We start from the raw sequence: 20040 nt of genomic DNA, 5'->3' as shown, positions 1-20040 counted from the left end.
CAGCTTTATTGATTTTTTTTTAAAGACCAAATTGCTGTAAATTTGGAATCACGGCTAATTTAAAAATCCATTATTTCAACAATCCTGACCTGCATGAAATGACCAGTGATGCATTTATTCATATGTTGAAAATTATCCCACCCAAAATGTTGACCGATCTTTCTCTTTCAGATGCCGACTGACTTACTCCACAATTCCAAAATTCAGTCGGTCTTTCTTTTGCTCCAAGCAAAACACGTCTTCACTAGATGGCTGATGAAAAACACGTTGTGTACATCTTGAATATTTTATTTTGATTATTTGATTGTAGCCTCATAATTCCACTACCAGGAATATTTTCATGTTTGCATTTTGACTGCAGATTTGGATTGGATTGGATTGGATTTGTTTATTGTCACGTGTACCGAGGTACAGTGAAAAGTATTTTTCTGCGAGCAGCTCAACAGATCATTAAGTACATGAGAAGAAAAGGGAATAAAAGAAAATACATAATAGGGCAACACAACATATACAATGTAACTACATAAGCACTGGCATCGGATGAAGCATACAGGGTGTAGTGTTAATGAGGTCAGTCCATAAGAGGGTCATTTAGGAGTCTGGTGACAGTGGGGAAGAAGCTCTGGAAGCATTTTAAATGGAAGTTTTAATTAAATTCTAGCTATGAGGGCTTGCTTTGATTGCTTTAACTGACTGGTGACATTCCATTTTTAATCTTATATGATGATGTGCCATACAATTTTGGTGATTTTCAGTGAGGCTTCTTACGATGCCACAACCTGTTCCCTTTCACTGGAAAAAATGAGTTATACTTTTCTGTTTGGAGCTCAAAACCTTGAATTTACTGATCGAGTTTTGCTAACGAAAGAAAACTATTGACGATCAACAGAGGAGTGAACAGCGCCAAGGTCCCGGGTTCGATTCCCGCTTGGGCCACTGTCTGTGCGGAGTCTGCACGTTCTCCCCGTGTCTGCGTGGGTTTCCTCCAGGTGCTCTGGTTTCCTCCCACAAGTCCAAAGATGTGCAGGTTAGAGGGATTGGCCATGCTAAATTGCCCTTAGTGTCCAAAGAAAAAGGTTAGGTGGGGTTACTGGGTTAGGGTGGAGGCGTGAGCTTAAGTAGGGTGCTCTTTACAAGGGCTGCTGTAGACTCGATGGGCCGAATGGCCTCCATCTGCACTGTAATTTCTATCTATGATAATAAATTGATGAGGAATATTGATATATAAAAAACTACCATATGGGTACTCAATATGCCATACATTACTCTTTTCACTTGTCAGCTTGACTCACCTGTAGCACTTCAGAATGCCAGAAAGAGGACTGGACAGAGTAGACAGGGAGAAACTGTACCCGCTCGCAAAAGGACCAAGAACGAGAAGGCACAGACTTAAAGTGGTTTGCAAAAGAAGCAAGTGTGTTGTGAGAAAAAACAGTCTCACACAGCAAGTGGTTCGGGTCTGGAATGCACTGTCTGGCAGTGTAGTGGAGGCATGTTCAAACAAGGCATTCAAAGGGGCATTTGATGATTATTTGAATAGAACCGATGTGCCGGGTACAGGGGAAAAGGTAAGAGAATGGCACAAAGTCATGATGCTCATTTGGAGAGCCACGCAGACATGATGGGCCGAATGGCTCCCTTCTGCACTGTAACAATTCTGTCATTGCGTGAAGTTAAATGTGGTCCATTGCAGCAATCAAGACTGAGTGAATATTATCAAAAGTATTGTCTTTCAGCGAAGGTGGTGAACTGAGGCCACACTGTTGCCTTTTTTACCGACTGTAAATATGGCAGTCAGTGAGGTTGCCCTCCTTTCTCTAGGTATCTATATTATATTGCTCAGAGTCGCCAGGTATCAAATGATACCACCACAAGGTTCAACCGGCTATCGATCAAAGAGCCAAACACCAGTGTGGTAGTCTGTGTAGAAGTATTACGGTACCTAGCAATGCTGGAACACCATTGGTAGATAATGTATGTTTCCCATTGGTCAAGCTGCATGGTAGCTCCGCCCTGCAAGGCGGGGTATAAGAGCCCGTGCCGCCCCAGCAGCTTTCTTTCTGTACCTGAGCTGCTGGGGGAAACATCCAGTTTATTAAAGCCTTCAGTTGGACTACAACCTCGCTTTAGTAGTCATTGATCGTGCATCAATTTAATAAGCTAGATTTAAAAGGATGGAGCTCCGAATCAAGCCGGAGTGTCTGCAACTCAGCCCCCACGCAGTAAACTCGGCGGCGGCTTTCAAGCACTGGCTGGTGTGCTTCAACGGCTACCTCGGAACGGCAGAAAACACACCCACAGGAGAACAGAAACTGCAGATCCTGCACTCGAGGGTGAGCCCAGAAGTCTCCACCCTCATCGAGGACACGGACGACTTTGATGCCGCAATGGAGTTGCTGAAAGGACACTACATTCGCCCTGTAAATCAGGTCTACGGCATCTACTAGTGACGAGGCGACAAATTCCTGGTGAGTCACTGGAAGACTTCTACCGTGCGCTCCTGGTGTTGGGGAGAAACTGCACCTGCTCGCAAGTTTCAGCAAACGACTACACTGAACTGTTGATTCGGGACGCTTTCGTTGCGGGTATGCTGTCCTCTCAAATCCGCCAGCGTTGGCTGGAGAAAGAGACTCTAGGCCTCAAGGAGGCACGGGCCCGTGCCAGCTCCCTGGATGTGGCCTCCCGAAAGGCCCGCACCTACGCCCCCGAGCATGCGGCAGCCCCCTGGGAAGCGTGGAACCCCCCTGCAGCCGACTCTGAGGCATCCCACATCCCCCCACAAGCTTGCGTTGCAAGACGGCCTGGCAGCCCCGGGGGGCCCCGCATCCACATGTAAAGGGTGTGGCAAAAAGGGCCATTTCATGGCGGTATGCCAGGCCCGGGCGGTCGCTGCGGTCTCCGGAAGCGAATGCGGGCCATCACCACAACCCTCTCCACGGACCCCGTGCGGCCAGGGAGCGCCGCCATCTTCCTCCCCCAGGACCACGTGTGGCCTCTGGGCGCCGCCATCTTGTCCCGCTGATGCCACGTGTGATAGATGGGCGCCGCCATTTTGTGCACCCACAGCCATGTGCGACCAGTGGACGCCGCCATCTTGGATGGACTCCCAGGACCTCGGTGCCGATGACCACACACCGCCCAGCAAGAACACCCAGCTGCTGCCGCGATTAGTCTCAGTGACCCTGGACCAGTCTCGGCCTCGAACACTCTCAACTACTACAACAACGGTACTAATCAACGGGCACGAGATGTCCTGCTTAATCGTCTCTGGGAGCACGGAGAGCTTCATACACCCCAACACGGTAAGGCGCTGTTCTCTCCCCGTCCATCCCGTTAATCAAAAAATCTCCCTGGCCTCCGGTTCCCACTCAGTAGAGATAAAGGGGTTTTGTGCAGCAAACCTCACAGTCCAGGGAAGGGAGTTCAAAAATTACCGACTCTATGTCCTTCCCCACCTCTGCGCGGCCACACTCCGAGGGTTCGACTTCCAGTGTAACCTCCAAAGTCTAACTTTCAAATTCGGCGGCCCTATACCCACCCCCCCCCTCACTGTCTGCAGCCTCGCGACCCTCAAGGTCGATCTGCCTTCCCTGTTTGCGAACCTCACCCCGGATTGCAAATCCGTCGCCACCAGGAGCAGACGGTACAGTGCCCAGGATCGGATCTTTATTAGGTCAGAGGTCCAACTGCTACTGAGGGAAGAAGTCATTGAAGCAATCAACAGCCCCTGGAGAGCACAAGTAGTGGTGGTAAAGACCGTGCAGAAGCATAGGATGGCCATCGACTACAGCCAGACCATCAACAGTTTTACGCAGCTGGATGCGTACCCTCTCCCCCGCATATCTGACCTGGTAAACAGGATCGCGCATTACAATGTCTTCCCCATGGTGGATCTTAAGTCCGTCTACCATCAGCTCCCCATCCGCACTAGTGACCGCAAGTACACTGCCATCGAGGCAGATGGGCGGCTCTACCACTTTTTAAGGGTTCCCTTCGGTGTCACTAACGGGGTCTCGGTCTTCCAGCGCGAGATGGACCGAATGGTTGACCGGTACAGTTTACGGGCAACATTCCCGTATCTTGACAATGTCACCATCTGCGGCCACGACCAGCAGGACCACGACACCAACCTCCGAAAATTCCTCCAGACCGCACAGATCCTTAACCTTACGTATAACAAGGATAAATGCGTGTTTAGCACCGTCCGCCTAGCCATCCTCGGCTACGTAGTGCGAAATGGAGTTAGAGGCCCCGACCCTGAATGCATGCGCCCACTCATGGAGTCCCCCTCCCTCACTGCTCCAAGGCCCTGAATCACTGCCTCGGCTTTTTTTCTTACTATGCCCAGTGGGCCCCCAACTATGTGGACAAGGTCCGTCCCCTGATCAAATCCACAGTTTTTTCCCTGTCGATAGAGGCCCGCCAGGACTTCAGCCGCATCAAAGCAGACATTGCAAAGGCCACGAGACACGTCATCGATGAGTCCTTCCCCTTCCAGGTCGAGAGCGACGCGTCCGCCGTAGCTCTGGCGGCCACCCTCAACCAAGCGGGCAGATCCATGGCCTTCTTCTCATGCACCCTCCATGCTTCCGAAATCCGCCACTCCTCAGTCGAAAAGGAGGCCCAGGCCATAGTAGAAGCTGTGAGACATTGGAGGTATTACCTGGCCGGCAGGAGATTCACTCCCCTCACTGACCAATGGTCGGTCGCCTTCATGTTCGATAATGCACAGCGGGGCAAGATCAAAAATGGTAAGATCTTGCGGTGGAGGATCGAACTCTCCACCTATAACTACGAGATCTTGTATCGTCCCGGGAAGCTGAACGAGCCTCTAGATGCCCTATCCTGCTGTACATGTGCCAACGCACAAGTGTACCGCCTCCGAGCCCTCCACGAGGACCTCTGCCACCCGGGGGTCACTCGCTCCTTCCATTTTATCAAAACCACAACCTGCCCTACTCCATCAAGGAGGTCAGGATAGCCACCAGGAATTGCCAAATCTGCGCGGAGTGCAAACCGCACTTCTATAGGCCAGAGAAAGCCTACCTGATTAAGGCTTCCCGATCCTTTGAACGTTTCAGTATGGACTTCAAAGGCCCCCTCCCCTCCACCGACCGCAATTCGTACTTCCTGAACGTGATTGATGAGTACTCCTGATTCCCATTCGCCATCCCCTGCCCCGACATGACCGCAACCATCGTCATAAAAGCCCTCCATAGCATCTTTACGCTGTACGGGTTCGCCGCTTACATACATAGTGATAGGGGGTCCTCCTTGATGAGCGACGAACTGCGTCAATTCCTGCTCAGCAAGGGCATTACCTCGAGCAGGATGACCAGTTACAACCCCCGGGGTAACGGACAGGTAGAGAGGGAGAACGGAACAGTCTAGAAGACCGTCCTACTGCCCCTACGGTCCAGGAATCTCCCAGTCTCCCGCTGGTAGGAAGTCCTCCCGGATGCCCACCACTCCATCCGGTCACTGCTGTGTACCACGACCAACCAAACACCTCACGAACGTCTCCTTGTCTTCCCCAGGAAGTCCTCCTCTGGGACCTCGCTCCCGACCTGGCTAGCAGCTCGCGGACCCATCCTGCTCCGAAAACAGGTGCGGGCGCACATGTCGGAGCCGTTGGTCGAGGGGGTCCATCATCTCCACGCTAACCCCCAGTACGCCTGGCGTACCCCGACGGCCGACAAGATACAGTCTCCCTACGAGACCTGGCGCCCGCCAGATCCCCACGCACACTCCAGCCACCAGTCTCACCCTCCCTCCCACCGGTGCACCTTACAGCCGCCCCCTTCCCAGGAGGATCGGTTCTTCCGCCGGCCCCGTCTAGGCCCCCCTGCCCACCGACGCACCCCGCAGACGCTCCCTTCCCAGGTCAATCGGCTTCCCCACCAGCGCCGTCTAGGAATGTTGAAGCTGCCACTGAGATCGAAACCACGCTCCCGGAGTCACAGACGCCCGAAGCTGCACCGGTGTCACCACCAAAGCTTTGACGATCACAGAGGACGACCAGGGCCCCCGATCGACTGATTGCTTCATTTTAAAGTGTATATAGTTAATTGTGAAATTGTAAATAGTTACGATAATAAGACAAAACGCTGTACGGAGGTATTACGACACCTCCAAAACTATAACTTCTACCACGTTACCATGTTGTACTACCAAGCCACCATCCCCGCCTGACTCTTTTTAACAGGGGGTGAATGTGGTAGTCTGTGTAGAAGTATTATGGTACCTAGTAATGCTAGGAACACCATTGGTAGATAATGTATGTTTCCCATTGGTCAAGTTGTATGGTAGCTCCGCCCTGAAAGGCGGGGTATAAGAGCCCGTGCCGCCCCAGCAGCTTTCTTTCTGTACCTGAGCTGCTGGGGGAAACATCTAGCTTATTAAAGCCTTCAGTTGGACTACAACCTCGCTTTAGTAGTCATTGATTGTGCATCAACCAGTTAGTTAGTTCAAGGTCAAGGGTACTTTATTTACACACATAATTAATCATGCAACATAAACACTACTAATTAAACTACACCTATCGACTATGACAACCTGTACTTAACTTCAGGCACCCGGCTTAGGTCAGAGGAACAGTGGCCGTTGTTCGATTCTGGATCTATCGGGTCTTGGTTAGAAGTAACTGCTGCTCAGCTGGGCTCATCTGTCTGGTAGCGGGCATTGAACTTGAACTTGTTTCTGGTGGTGCTGCAATTGGACGTAGACGTTGCCGGAGCACCAGGTCCAAGAGAGGCCAAACACATGGTGGTCTCTCTTTTTATTCTTGGGGGGTTTTGCACTCTTTTGGGCGGTCCTTTAGTTTGGGCCCCACTAATTGGGTGATTCCTGATCATTGCGTTCGATTCGAACCAATAAGGGGGCGGGTGCCTTGATGGCTGGGCGTGTCCTAAGCGGTCACTGACCCTGTTGTTTACGCTTCCCGAGTATAGGGAGTGGCGCCGAAATGTCTGGGACTGTATCGGTCGCTCAAGTATCAGTCCTTTGTCTGGCGGAGATGGGCCATTAAATGCTAATCAGTTGGGGTTTTGATACCGTCTGGATTCCTCACTCGCAAATAGACATTCAGGCTCTGAGCCTGCCTGAATCTCGCATTGTCCATTTTTCCCGCTATGCTTTGCAACCTTCTCTATTCCTGGTTGTAAGTGGCCATCCCAGATGGCTACAACATGTCTGTGTTTAGGTGAATAGAAGAACAACTTTATATTTATATTACACCTTTAACGTAATGAAACACCCCAAGGTGCTTCACAGAAGTATTACAAAGCAAAATCTTCTCTTCGAGGCGGAGACGTTAGGTCAGAAGACCACAGCTTGGTGAAAGAGGAAGGTTTTAAGATGTGTCTTGAAGGAGAAAAGTGAGGTCGAAAAATGGAGATGAGTATAGAAGGAATCCCAGAGCTTGGGGCCTCCACCAATGGTGGAGTAATTTGATTGGAAATGCAAAAGAGACCAGAATTAGAGGTGGCAGATATATCAGAGGGTTGTGAATGTAAATGATCCCATGACAAGGGAGTTCTGCTGGTATCCTGGCCAATACTTAGCCCTCATACAACGCTGGCAAAAAAAAGCCATTCAACTTATTTGCTTGTTTGGCGGACCTTGCTCTGTACAATTTGGTTTCTTCACCTACAAAAATAGTTTACTTGAAAAGCAATGAATTGACCGTTGAATGCCTGGGACATCCTGTAGATGGGAACGCTGCTATATATATATATACATAAGTTCTTGGTGCTTAGAACTTGATGCATGCAATATTTGTATTTCTTTTTTGTTGTTCACAGAAGAACCATAGCTTTGAAACTGCCTTCGATCTATAAAATGTGAAAGAACATGAGTGATTTGACATTCAGTATGCAGGTACAAAATCATGGGACAACAGCTGAGCTTGGCAGGCACTGAAAATCATAGAATTTACAGTGCAGAAGGAGGCCACCCGGCCCATCAAGTCTGCACTGGCTCCTGGAAAGAGCACCCTACTCAAGGTCAACACCTCCACCCTATCCCCACAACCCAGCAACCCCACCCAACACTAAGGGCAATTTTGGACATTAAGGGCAATTTATCACGGCCAATCCACCTAACCTGCACATCTTTGGACTGTGGGAGGAAACTGGAGCACCCGGAGGAAACCCACGCACACACGGGGAGGACGTGCAGACTCCGCACAGACAGTGACCAAAGCCGGAATCGAACCTGGGACCCTGGAGCTGTGGAGCAATTGTGCTATCCACAATGCTACCGTGCTGTAGTAACTTCAACCATCTTCCGCATGCTTCCAATTGATACATATTTCAGATATTATTTGCCATGTACTTTCAACATTTCAGCCATTTCTGCTAAAATTTTGCAGTAATTAAAAATGTATTAACTGCTACTTTAAAGTAAAGCTGTTTCTTGGCTGACTCTGCAGTGGGGTCACGTGAAAAGCCATGGTCAGGCAATTATTCAGTTCACTGGAACAGACCTATACATTGATTCCCACTTTGTGTAATACATATGTCTCCAATTCTAGTGAAAGTCTCCACAAGGCTCATACATCTTCAAGCAAACATCTATGCCACAAATGAGTTTCTACTTCACTTTGAGTTAGGGTTAACCTTTCTACCAAGAACCCATATGCCATTTTATCCGCAAGTTACTGCTTATTACAGTAAAATCCCCCTCAAATATTCTCAGGAGTGCTCCAGCTGTAGAATTGAGCAATGTGTTACTCTAGTTCATGAGATTGTAAGAAAACATAAGTCTGAGGCCCGTTAGCCTAACATCAGTGATAGGCAAAATGCTAGACTCTATCATCAGGGGCTGCCCACGCTTAAAAAATCATATCACGATTCAACAGAGTCAGTATAGATTTATGAAAAAGACATTTTGTTTGTCAAATCAGTTAAGAGCTCTTTGAGGACGCAACTAGGATAGATCAGGGGGTGGTGGGGGGGAAACAGTTGGTGTGGTGAATTTGGATTTTCAAAAAGCATTTGTTAAAGTTGCCATACAAGATGTTGGGCTGTATTTTATGGCCACGTCATGGACAGGGGTGGGGCTGGAAAATACAACGAGCCATTCAAAATTCCATTGACTTTGGCGGGAGCGGGAATCCCATTGGCGGTAGGTTCCACCCGTTATGACACAAAATGGATTGAAGACTGGTGAATGGACAGACAGCAGAAAGTAGAGATAAACAGGACACTTATAGGTTGGCTGGTTGTAACTAGTGATGTACTACAACTATCAGTACTTGGGCCTCAGTTATTTACAAATGGCACCTTCTCTATATATCAGTTTCAAAATAAGTGGATGCACTCTTTCTTTCCCAATTTGCAATCACCAGGATCTACCTTATCGAAACGACTTAATATTTAATATTTGACGTTTTGATGAGAGCCTGCTTTAGGTGCACTCTTTCAAAAAGCTTAGGTTTTACCAATTTTAGCTTTCACCTCTTTTCAGTTGGGATCTTGTTAATCTCTTTATCTTTTCCATTGTTTTTTGGGGAAATAATGACCACAATTGTGAATTTCCACTGAATCTGATCATTATTTGAGAAAGGCTGACCACAAGCTTTGCAAACTTGTGCTTGAGTGTTGCTGCTATTTAGTACAGTATTCTAGGAGTATGTGCAAAATGCTATGAAACAGCTTTGGTGCAGAATTCATGTAGTCCTTCAGTTTTTGAAGAACAGGTATATTCTGCCGATCTGCCACTTGGGGAAGATTCCTGCATTTTACCAGTGCACTTAAGGCACATAAGGCACTTAATTTCAGGCCACTATGCAGTTAAAATCTGGAAGTTAATGTCAGAAAAACCACGTTCCGGGCAGCATGGTGGCACAGTGGTTAGCATTGTGCCCCACGGCGCCGAGGTCCCAGGTTCGATCCCGGCTCTGGGTCACTGTCAGTGTGGAGTTTGCACATTCTCCCCGTGTTTGCGGGGTTTCGCCTCCACAACCCAAAGACGTGCAGGCTAGGTCGATTGGCCACTCTAAATTGCCCGTTAATTGGAAAAAATAAATTGGGTACTCTAAATTTATTTTTTAAAAAAGAAAAAACACGTTCCACCGCAGGGTGTATTAAAAACAGTCCTCATGAATAGATTTAATGCAATGACGTAAGCTTTGAGATAAACACTATAAGATATCAGAAAATGTTAGGGCTGATGCATTTAGGGATCAAATGAATTTTAACTGTGTGATAAGTGGTAATTGCTACCAAACTACCCCTCTGGCCCTGAAAATTGTATTTTCCAAACATGAGCTTTCGGTCCTTCCGCTCTTGATTAGAGTTGGAGAGATCATTTCTTTTAGATTTTCTGTATATCTCAATATCTCTCTCTTGACACCTCACTCTCTTAATCCCATCTGTCTTTTCAAATTTTCATTTTCCTTTTAGTGCATTGATTTCAATTTAATTTGTGCTGGAGACACTACGCGTCTCATTCAGAATCCTTAAATCTGATTGTTTGAACAGCCTGCTTTTGCCCTGGCCACGGTTGCCATATTTATTCAACTCAGAAGCCCACAAAAACTGAGTTTATTTGTTTGCCAATAGCTGCAAATTCTGAGCTGAATGGCTAATGTGCAATTAAATTAAACTTATTTTACAGGATTATATTATGGGTGGGACTTTCCATCGACCACTGGATTTCCCAGTCTCACCAAAGGTCAATGGACTTTTGGCTGGGCCGGCAAATCTCCCATTGTAGGTCTCGCTATGATGGGGCCAGAGCATACACCACAAAACAAATATTCCCACTTGCCGTTTAGCAATGGGTTTATTATGGGTTTGAGATATTTTGTTTAGAAAATATATATGAACTCATCTTTACATCTGCCTGTCATTGAATTATTCAAGTTTGATTCAAGCTGATATTATAATTCACACCTCTGAATGAAATTCTCATTTTTAAGATTACTTTTGCGGATATTTCAGGGCTTTACAAATGTCTCTTTGCAACCAACCCGTGAGACATATGCAAGGTCAGAAGTAGAAACACAAAATGCTGTAAAAACTCAGTAAGACTGGCAGCATTTGGAGAGAAAGAACTGAGAGTTAGCATTTCAAGTCCATGAGCTTTGATCTGAAAAAGAAAGGCTGGAATTCTCTGGTTGTTGCGATTCACTTTTCCTGCCGGCAGCGCAGTCCAGCCTGTGGCTCTTTTGGGAGCGTGGTTAGAATGGAAAATCCCACTGACAATCGATGGGAAGATAGGATCCCGCCACCGGTGGATGGCGCATGACTGAGAAACAGGCGGCTGGCGGACTGGGGAATCCCGCCCAAAATTAGTAACGTAACAGATTTTAAGCAAATACAGACACAGGAGTCTGGGCCTTTCCGGCCCCAGCATGGTGGCAGGTGCGGTGAGCCATTCAAACTTCCATTTACTTGGGCGGGATCGAAAGATTCCACCAGCGGGAGGAGCCAAAATATTCCGGCCAGGAAAGGAGAAAAGGAAAGGACTGTGACAGGGTGGAATGCAGGACAGATTCAAAAAGGATGATAGTTTTCAAAAATGAATTCATGGGATGTGGGCATTGCTGCCTGGGCCAGCATTTAGTGCCCATCTTTACTTGCCCTTGACTTGATAGGCTATTTTTTTTAAGGGTCAACCACATTGCTGTGTGTCTGAAGTCACATATAGGCCAGACCGGGTAAGGTCACTAGAGTGCCTTCCCTCAGATGGGTCTTTATTACAATTGACAATGACTTCATGGTCATCAGTCGACTTTTAATTCCAGATTTTTAATTGAATTCAAATTTCACTATCGTGGGATTCAAACATGGGTTCCCAGAGCTGGGTCTCTGAATTACTAGTTCAGTGACAATACGGTGGGTTTTTTTCAAAGGAAGGACACAAAGGTACAAATAAACAAGAGCTTTATTGGAAAGGTGTTTCCTCTACAGTCCGTGAGGATCGACTGCTCATTTTTCCACCCAAATGGCTGATGATGTCATCAATATGTCACGTGATCAGTCTCTGAAAGTGACCTTATTCCAATTGGGAACAAACATGAATACACAACACATTAAAGATTCCTGAATGAAACACAATATAACATTTACAATGTGAACAATATGAACAATTAATAAACACAACAGTCAACAAATTAGAGGTTTTGGACGACATTGATTTCTGTGTGTTGTCGGCAAACCTCAGGCGCCTGCTTTTTTTGTGCTGACCGCAACCTCTGGTGTTTCTGTTTTAGTTTGGACATTGTCCATAATTGTTTCAATCAGAGTCGGCGTAGTGTTCAGAGGTTGACCCAGTGTTGAAGTGTCCTCAACTGGGGTACTGTCTTCCACAGTTCTTTCTGATATTGTCAGGTTCTCAGGAATGTCTAGTTCTTCACTTGGCACAGTTTGTTGTGGACTCTCGGTTGACGCTGAATCTGGAAAACTAGTTCTAGTTGCAAGAAGTTGATCATCGTACCTCTTCCACATTAAATTGTCCCGAGTTTGAACGGTGTAGGACACTAGTCCAGTTTGTGCTAAGACTGTGGTAGGTATCCACTTCTCACTGGTGGAAAAGTTCCTTGCCAATACTCCCTGACCTTTCTGCGAAACACAGCATCAAGCGCAGTTCTCATATCATAAAACTTGACTTTGCTGTTTCCTCCCCACAATTTCTCTTGTCTTCGACAAAACAAATACTGTGCGTAGCTGATGTTTTATCATGAGTAATGCTGGAGAACTTTGGGTTGTCAAATGTGTTGTATTCCTGTATGTCACCAAGAACATGGGGCAGCACGGTAGCACAGTGGTTAGCAGATTTGCTTCACAGCTCCAGGGTCCCAGGTTCGATTCCCGGCTTGGGTCACTGTCTGTGCGGAGTCTGCACATTCTCCTCGTGTCTGCGTGGGTTTCCTTCGGGTGCACCGGTTTCCTCACACAGTCCAAAAATGTGCAGGTTAGGTGGATTGACTATGCTGAATTGCCCTTGGTGTCCCAAGAAAGGTTAGGTGAGGTATGGGGATAGGGTGGAGGTGTGGGTTCGGGTGGGGTGCTCTTTCCAAGGGCTGGTGCAGACTTGATGGGCCAAATGGTCTCCTTCTGCACTGTAAATTCTTTGATCTATAATTGCCTTAGTCATTTAGACAATGATCCCTGCTCACGAGTTACCTTCAATGAATGTTTCATTGACTGAACAAAGCTTTCAGCCAGCCAGCCCATTTGTTGCAGGATGATTGTTCGGGTCACCGAATCTTGCAAAAATCTCACCCAATCTTTCTATTGTTCACTCTGAGGACTTAATCTTCATAATGGTGACTTCAGGCTATTTTAAGTGAGCATTTACCACAATGAAAAACATTTACGCTTCAAATGTTCCAGCATAATCTATGTGAACTCTTGGCCATGACCCTTCTGGCCTTTCCCATGGGTGCAATGGGGCTAGTGGCAGCAGATTTTGATTCTTTGTACAAGCCAAACATGCTTTCTCCTCGATTTTGCGATCAAGCCCTGGCCACCCAAAATATGTTCTGACTATCTTCTTCGTCCTTACTATCGCACAATAACTTTTGTGAGGTTGGTTTAGGGCATGTTTCCTTAACAATGCTGGAACAATGACCCCAATTCCCAGAGGAGACAACCATTTTATTTTTTGGAGAAATTCACTTTTTAAACCGCTCGCTAGTCTGTCTCCAATGGTGTCGTTCAAGAAATCTCCAAATTCACAGTATTCGGCAAATTTCTTCAAAGTAGCTAGGTTGGTTATGGTTATGGAACCTGAACCTGTTGGCAATGACCAAAGGTTTAGGTGAGAAGTGGCTCTGCAATATCTCCACAATCTCAACATAGGTTTTCCAGCTTGGTTTTTCTTGATGCACCAGACTTCGCAGGAGATTGAATGTCCCCCCCGCCACCCCCCCCACCCCCCACTTCACATTATGCTCAGCAAAGTTGGGTCGATAATATCTGCCGCATTTATATTCGCTTGGACAAATTAATCACATCTTTCAGTATATGAGCTCCACCGCCCGGTGTTCTCATCATACGGTCCCACAGCACCAAAATTACCCACTATTTTTATTATGAAAAGGGCTTGCATAAGCTTGATGTGCCACAGAATGTTCTACCACTGCAATGTTTATTATTTCAAACAAGGTATCCCTGACCTCAGCCTGTTTCCTTCCGGGTTTATGAACACCCCCAGCTCTAAACTATTGTTGCAGGGTATTTGCTACCCACAGTGCTCCCTGTGCCGTTCCAGATCTTTCCAGGCGGAGCATATGGTGAGCTTATTTTCAAAGTTGTTTCCTCTAAAATCTACATGTAAACTTTGGTTCCTTGGATGGCTGATTCCGATACTCGGCACTCCTCCATCGTCAGCTTTGCTGTCGCGAAGTTTTCAGCCACCAAATCCTTTTTGGATGCCTGCACACGGATTGACGATTTTAAAACTTTTATTTTTTCTTTCTCCGGGAGTCCGCCAGCATGGTTCTGACCTCCTCATCGCCAGTTTTCTTTTTGGCATTTTCAAAGGGTAGACTTGAAAACCACAAACGTCGAGATGAACAAGAGCTTTAATGGACAGGTGTTTTACTCTATGGGCTGTTAAGATGGACTGCCCATTTGCCTGTGCAAATGGCTAATAATGTCATCAATTCATCACATGATTGGACTCCTAAAGTGACCTTGCTCCAACTTGGAACAAACATGAATACACAACAAATACCACTATGCTACTGCCCCCCACCCCCCTCCCCCAAGGAGTGCAAGGCAAAGGAGATGGTAATGGAACAATTAAAGAATAAAAGACGAGTTGCATGGAATTGTTAATGGATGCGACATTGAGGTTAACAATTTCAGATCATAACTCCGGTCCCCATTTTTTGACAAAATGTGATGATGATTCTGCTTTTCACACTTGCACCACTTCTAGGTCCATCTTTACAGATGTAAGTTATGCTATTTAACCCTTCCGCCTTTCCAACCTACCCCAGGCCTTCTCTTGACTTCTCTGCCCCTGTCCACCTCCAAATCCATTCATTTTTGAATTGATAAATCTGGAACATGACCCCTGTTTCTCCGGATGCGGCCAGATCTGCTGAGCAATTCCAGCAATTTCTGCTGTTGTTTTGGAGTTCCGGCATCTGCAATGTTTTCCTTTGGTATGCAAGATCCATCCAGGTTGGTTCACCTTCTGATTTTTAGCTCTTAGTTTCATCAGACTTGTGCGGAACATCTGCTGTCCATCTAACTCACACATTTTAGCATCGGCTAGCGAAAGACCATGTGGCGACTTCATCAACATCAAAGTGGAAGAAGTGTGTTATTAAACTGTCCTGAATTCAAATATGGCTTTGATTAAAACTTTTCTCTTTCCACATTTTCCCTCTTCTGCAATCCTCCTTCAATCCATATCCTCCTCCACTAACGGAGCATTTTCAATTGGGCAAATTAGATAAGGGCCGGGATTCCCCCCTACCCGGCGGGACGGGGGGTCCCAGCGGGATGGAGTGGCATGAACCACTCCGGCGTCAGGCTGCCCCAAACCTTTAGGGGCCAAGCCCTCACCGTGAGGGGTTAGACCCGCGGCGGAGTGGTTTCCGCTCCATCGGCTGGCGTCGAAGGCCTTTGACGCCACGCCAGCCGGGGCCGAAAGGACTTCGCCGGTCGGTGGAAGTTCGCGCATGCGCGGGAGAGTCAGCGGCTGCTGACGTCATCCCCGCGCATGCACGGGGGGGGGGTCTCTTACGCGTCGGCCATGATGAAGGCTGTGGCCAAGGCGGAGGGAAAAGCGTGGGCCAGGCCACCGTGGGGGCACGCCCCCCGGGACCCCGGAGCCCGCCCGCGCCGCCTAGTCCCGCCGGTAAGAGAGGTGGTTTGATTCTCGCCGGCGGGACAGGCATTCCAGCAGCGGGACTTCGGCCCATCGCGGGCCGGAGAATCGCCGGGGGGGGGGGCGGGGGGGGTGGGGGGTACCGACCGGCGCGGCGCAATTTCCGCCCCCGCCGAATATCCGGTGCCAGAGAATTCAGCAACCGGCGGGGACGGGATTCACGCCAGCCCCCGGCGATTCTCCGACCCGGCAGTGGGTCGGAGAATCCCGCCCAAGATTTGATGAAATTCAGTCACGCGTCAGGTCTGGTCTCTTTCGTACATCACAGGAGACGGTCATTCGGCCATTGTGCCTGTAGTGAGTCTTTGAGAGAGTTATTAATTCATCCCATTCTCCTGCTAGTATCCAACAACTTCAGATTTATTTCATTTTCAAGTATTTATCCAATTCCATTTTGAAATTAATTATTGAATTTGTTTCCGCCGCTCTTTCAAGTAATGTGTCCACCGATTATAACACTTCACTTCAGTAAAAGGTCTCCTCATCTCGCCCCGTGTTTCTTTGCCAATTATCTCAAAGTTGTGTCACAGCGAACATCGTTTTGTTTATTTACTGTCAATGTTCCTATTAATTTTCAACACCTATGTAAAATTTCACCTTGATATTCTCTGTATAAGGAGTACAATCTCAGTTTCTCTACTCTCTCCACATAACTGAAGTTCCTCATCTCTGGTATCAGTCTGGTAAAACTCCTCTATATGCTCTCTGGGGCCTTGACATCGAGCCTAAAAGTTGCCTTCAGAAGTTGACACAATACTCCAGCTGAGGCCTCATCAATGATTTATAAATTTTGAGTAACTTCCATGTTAAGATTATTCATTTGCAGCTGGTTATCACCCACAGTAGTCTTGCTGGGAAGTTGATTAATAACCTGCTTACTTCAAAGCACTAGGGCTAATGGTGCTTCTGACTTCAAATACAGGGAGATTACGGTAAATGAGGCTGGTGCCGTTGTCTCCATTCAAGAGAATCAGAGAACCACCAAAAAAAGCGGTCTCCGTGGGCATTTCCAGAAACCTGCGGAAACAATAGCAGGGTTTTACCAGCAGATTCAGCCATCTTGTTCCTACCATGTTCAGCTTCTTAAATCAACCCTTTGGGTGTGTGGGGGAGCGGGAGTGGGGGGGGGGGGGGGGGGGGTGATATACGATAGTTACGTTTGCTGGCACGTAATTTGTGATCCAAAAGCAAACCAGCATACACTAGAATTCTGTGGCAATACCGTGGAACAACATCTTGAAGCAATTTTATTATAGACAAGTGCCACGAGATGCCTGAACTCCCACACACATTTGCCAGAAGGATTTATGAACTGTACAAAACTAATAAACTCCTATGGCGAGCTTGATTTTCATTTGAAAATAGTTTAAATTAACTAGCTGTTCACTACAGGATTCTGACAACATCACAACGATCCACATGTCACTTGGACAAGCATGGATAAATTAAGGAAAGCCAGCAGCCATTTGTTACAAATCGTGTTTAACTAACCTGTTTGAGTTTTTGATGAGGTAACAGAGGGGGTTGATGTGGTGCACATGGATTTCCAAAAGGCACTTGATGAAGTGCCACATAACAGCCTTATCAGTAAAGTTAAGAGCCCATAGGACAGTAGCAGCATGGTACAAAATTGGATGGGTATAGGGTGAACAGTTGTTTATTGGACTAAGGGAAAATATGTCACGTTCCCAGGGGTTGGCGATAGGACTCTTGCTTTTCCTAATATCCTTGCCTAAATTTGAGCGCACAGGGCACAATTTCAAAATTTGCAGATGACTCAAAACTTGGTAGCATTGTGATAAGCTGCAAGAGGACATCCACAGACATTTGAATGGATGGGCAAGTGGCAGATGAAATTTTAATGCTGAGAAGCATTAAGTGATTCATTCTGGTAGAAAGAACAAGGAGAGGCAACATAAAATAAAAGGGTCCAATGGATAATTATGCCCTAAGTCCGGTGGTGTGCAGGAAAGTCAACATGATCCCTGCTGGTCAGCGGGAAGAGTGAACATGTGCGAACTTCTGCTTTTGAGCTCATTAAAAATTCGTTAGCAAGGAGCTCGGTGAGTCTCATGGCAGGAAGTCACATGACCCGCTGTTACCTCATGGAGACTAAGGTGTTGCTTATATTTTCAAAGTTCACCCAGAAGACATTCATTCATTGATCGCCAGCGCACCGCACTATCCCTGCAGAGTCCTTGTGGTCCTAGCTCATCCTGGAGAAGCTGGCAGATATGGGCAATCACAGCCCAGGACATATGTGGGTGACTCCGGCATTGCGCTCATCTTTAGATAAGAGCATCGCCAGCGATACACCCATGGTTGAGCCAATGTTCGTCATTGCAGTGTTCCATGTTCACCAGTCCCTGTCATTCTGGTGTGCTCCATGTGCCTATGCAATAACCTCTTGAAAGTTCCTAAAGTGTCCGACTCCACTATCACAGCAGGCAGTCCATTGCACACTCTAACCACTCTCTGAGTAAAGAACCTATCTCGGACATCCCTCCTTTTCTCCCATCCCAAACCTTCTAGTTATGCCCCCTTGTAACAGCTCCATCCACCAGAGGAAGTAGTCTCTGAACGCCCACTCTCTCTATCCCCCTCATCATCTTATGAACCTATATTAAGTCGCCTCTCATCCTCCTTCGCTCCAATGAGAAAAGACCTAGCTCCCTCAACCTTTCCTCATAAGACCTACCCTCCAATTCAGGCAGCATCCTGGTAAATCTCCTTTGCTTCCACATCCTTCCTAGAATGAGGTGACCAGAACACAATACTCCAAATGTGGTCTCACCAGGATCCTGTACAGTTGCAGCATGACCCCACGGCTCTGAAACTCAAGCCCCCTGTTAATTAACCCTAACACACTATAGGCCTTCTTCACGGCTCTATCCACTTGAGTGGCAACCTTCAGAGATCTGTGGACATGAACCCCAAGATCTCTCTGTTCCTCCACATTCCTCAGAATCCTACCGTTGACCCTGTAATCTGTATTCAAACTTGTCCTACCAAAATGAATCACCTCACACTTATCAGTGTTAAACTCCATCTGCCATTTTTAGGCCCAGCTCTGCATCCTATCAATGTCTCTTTGCAGTCTACAACAGCCCTCCACCTCATCCACTACTCCACCAATCTTGGTGTCGTCAGCAAATTTACTGACCCACCCTTCAGCCCCCTCCTCCAAGTCATTTATAAAAATCACAAATAGCAGAGGACGCAGCACTGATCCCTGTGGTACACCACTGGTAACTGGTCTCCAGTCTGAAAATTTTCCATCCACCACCACCCTCTGTCTTCTATGTGATAGCCAGTTACTTATCCAATTGGCCAAATTTCCCTCTATCCCACACCTCCTTACTTTCTTCATGAGCCGACCATGAGGAACCTTATCAAACGCCTTACTGAAATCCATGTGTACGACATCAACTGCTCTACCTTCATCTACACACTTAGTTACCTCCTCAAATAATTCAATCAAATTTGTGAGGCAAGACTTACCCTTCACGAATCCATGTTGACTATCCCGGATTAAGCTGCATCTTTCCAAATGGTCATTAATCCTATCCCTCAGGACTCTTTCCTTAACGTACCGACCACCGAAGTAAGACTAACCGGCCTATAATTACTAGGGTCATTCCTATTCCCTTTCTTGAAGAGGAACAACATTCGTCACTCTCCAGTCCTCTGGCACCATCCCCTTGGACAGTGAGGACCCAAAGATCAAAGCCAAAGGCTCTGTAATCTCACTCCTTGCCTCCCAAAGAATCCTAGGATATATCCCATCTGGCCCAGGGGACTTGTTGACCCTCAGGTTTTTGAGAATTGCTAATACATCTTCCCTCAGAACATCTACCTCCTCCAGCCTACCCGCCTGTATCACACTCTCATCCTCAAAAACATAGCCACTTTCCTCGGTGAACACTGAATAAAAGTATTCATTCAACGCCTCTCCTATCTCTTCTGACTCCATGCACAAGTTCCCACTACTGTCCTTGACTGGCCCTAACCTCACCTTAGTAATTCTTTTATTTCACACGTAAGAGTAAAAGGCCTTGGGGTTTTCCTTGATCCTACCTGCCAAGGACTTCTCATGCCCCCTCCTAGCTCTCCTAAGCCCTTTTTTTAGCTCATTCCTTGCTACCTTGTAACCCTCAAGCAACCCAACTGAACCTTGTTTTCTCA

At 47.1% G+C, this 20040-nt stretch overlaps 1 long non-coding RNA gene across 3 annotated transcripts in view; it reads right to left on the bottom strand.

Moving 5' to 3' along the window:
• LOC140395593 (uncharacterized) overlaps nt 1-20040 on the bottom strand; it is a 222982-nt gene that overhangs the window by 150040 nt on the left and 52902 nt on the right. The gene's annotated exons all lie outside the window — the stretch shown is intronic.

The sequence above is a fragment of the Scyliorhinus torazame genome, chromosome 18 (genome assembly GCF_047496885.1).
Source record: "Scyliorhinus torazame isolate Kashiwa2021f chromosome 18, sScyTor2.1, whole genome shotgun sequence".
NCBI classification, from domain to species: domain Eukaryota; kingdom Metazoa; phylum Chordata; class Chondrichthyes; order Carcharhiniformes; family Scyliorhinidae; genus Scyliorhinus; species Scyliorhinus torazame.
Note: the sequence above shows the minus strand (reverse complement) of the source record. Positions and strands in the feature narration are given on the sequence as shown.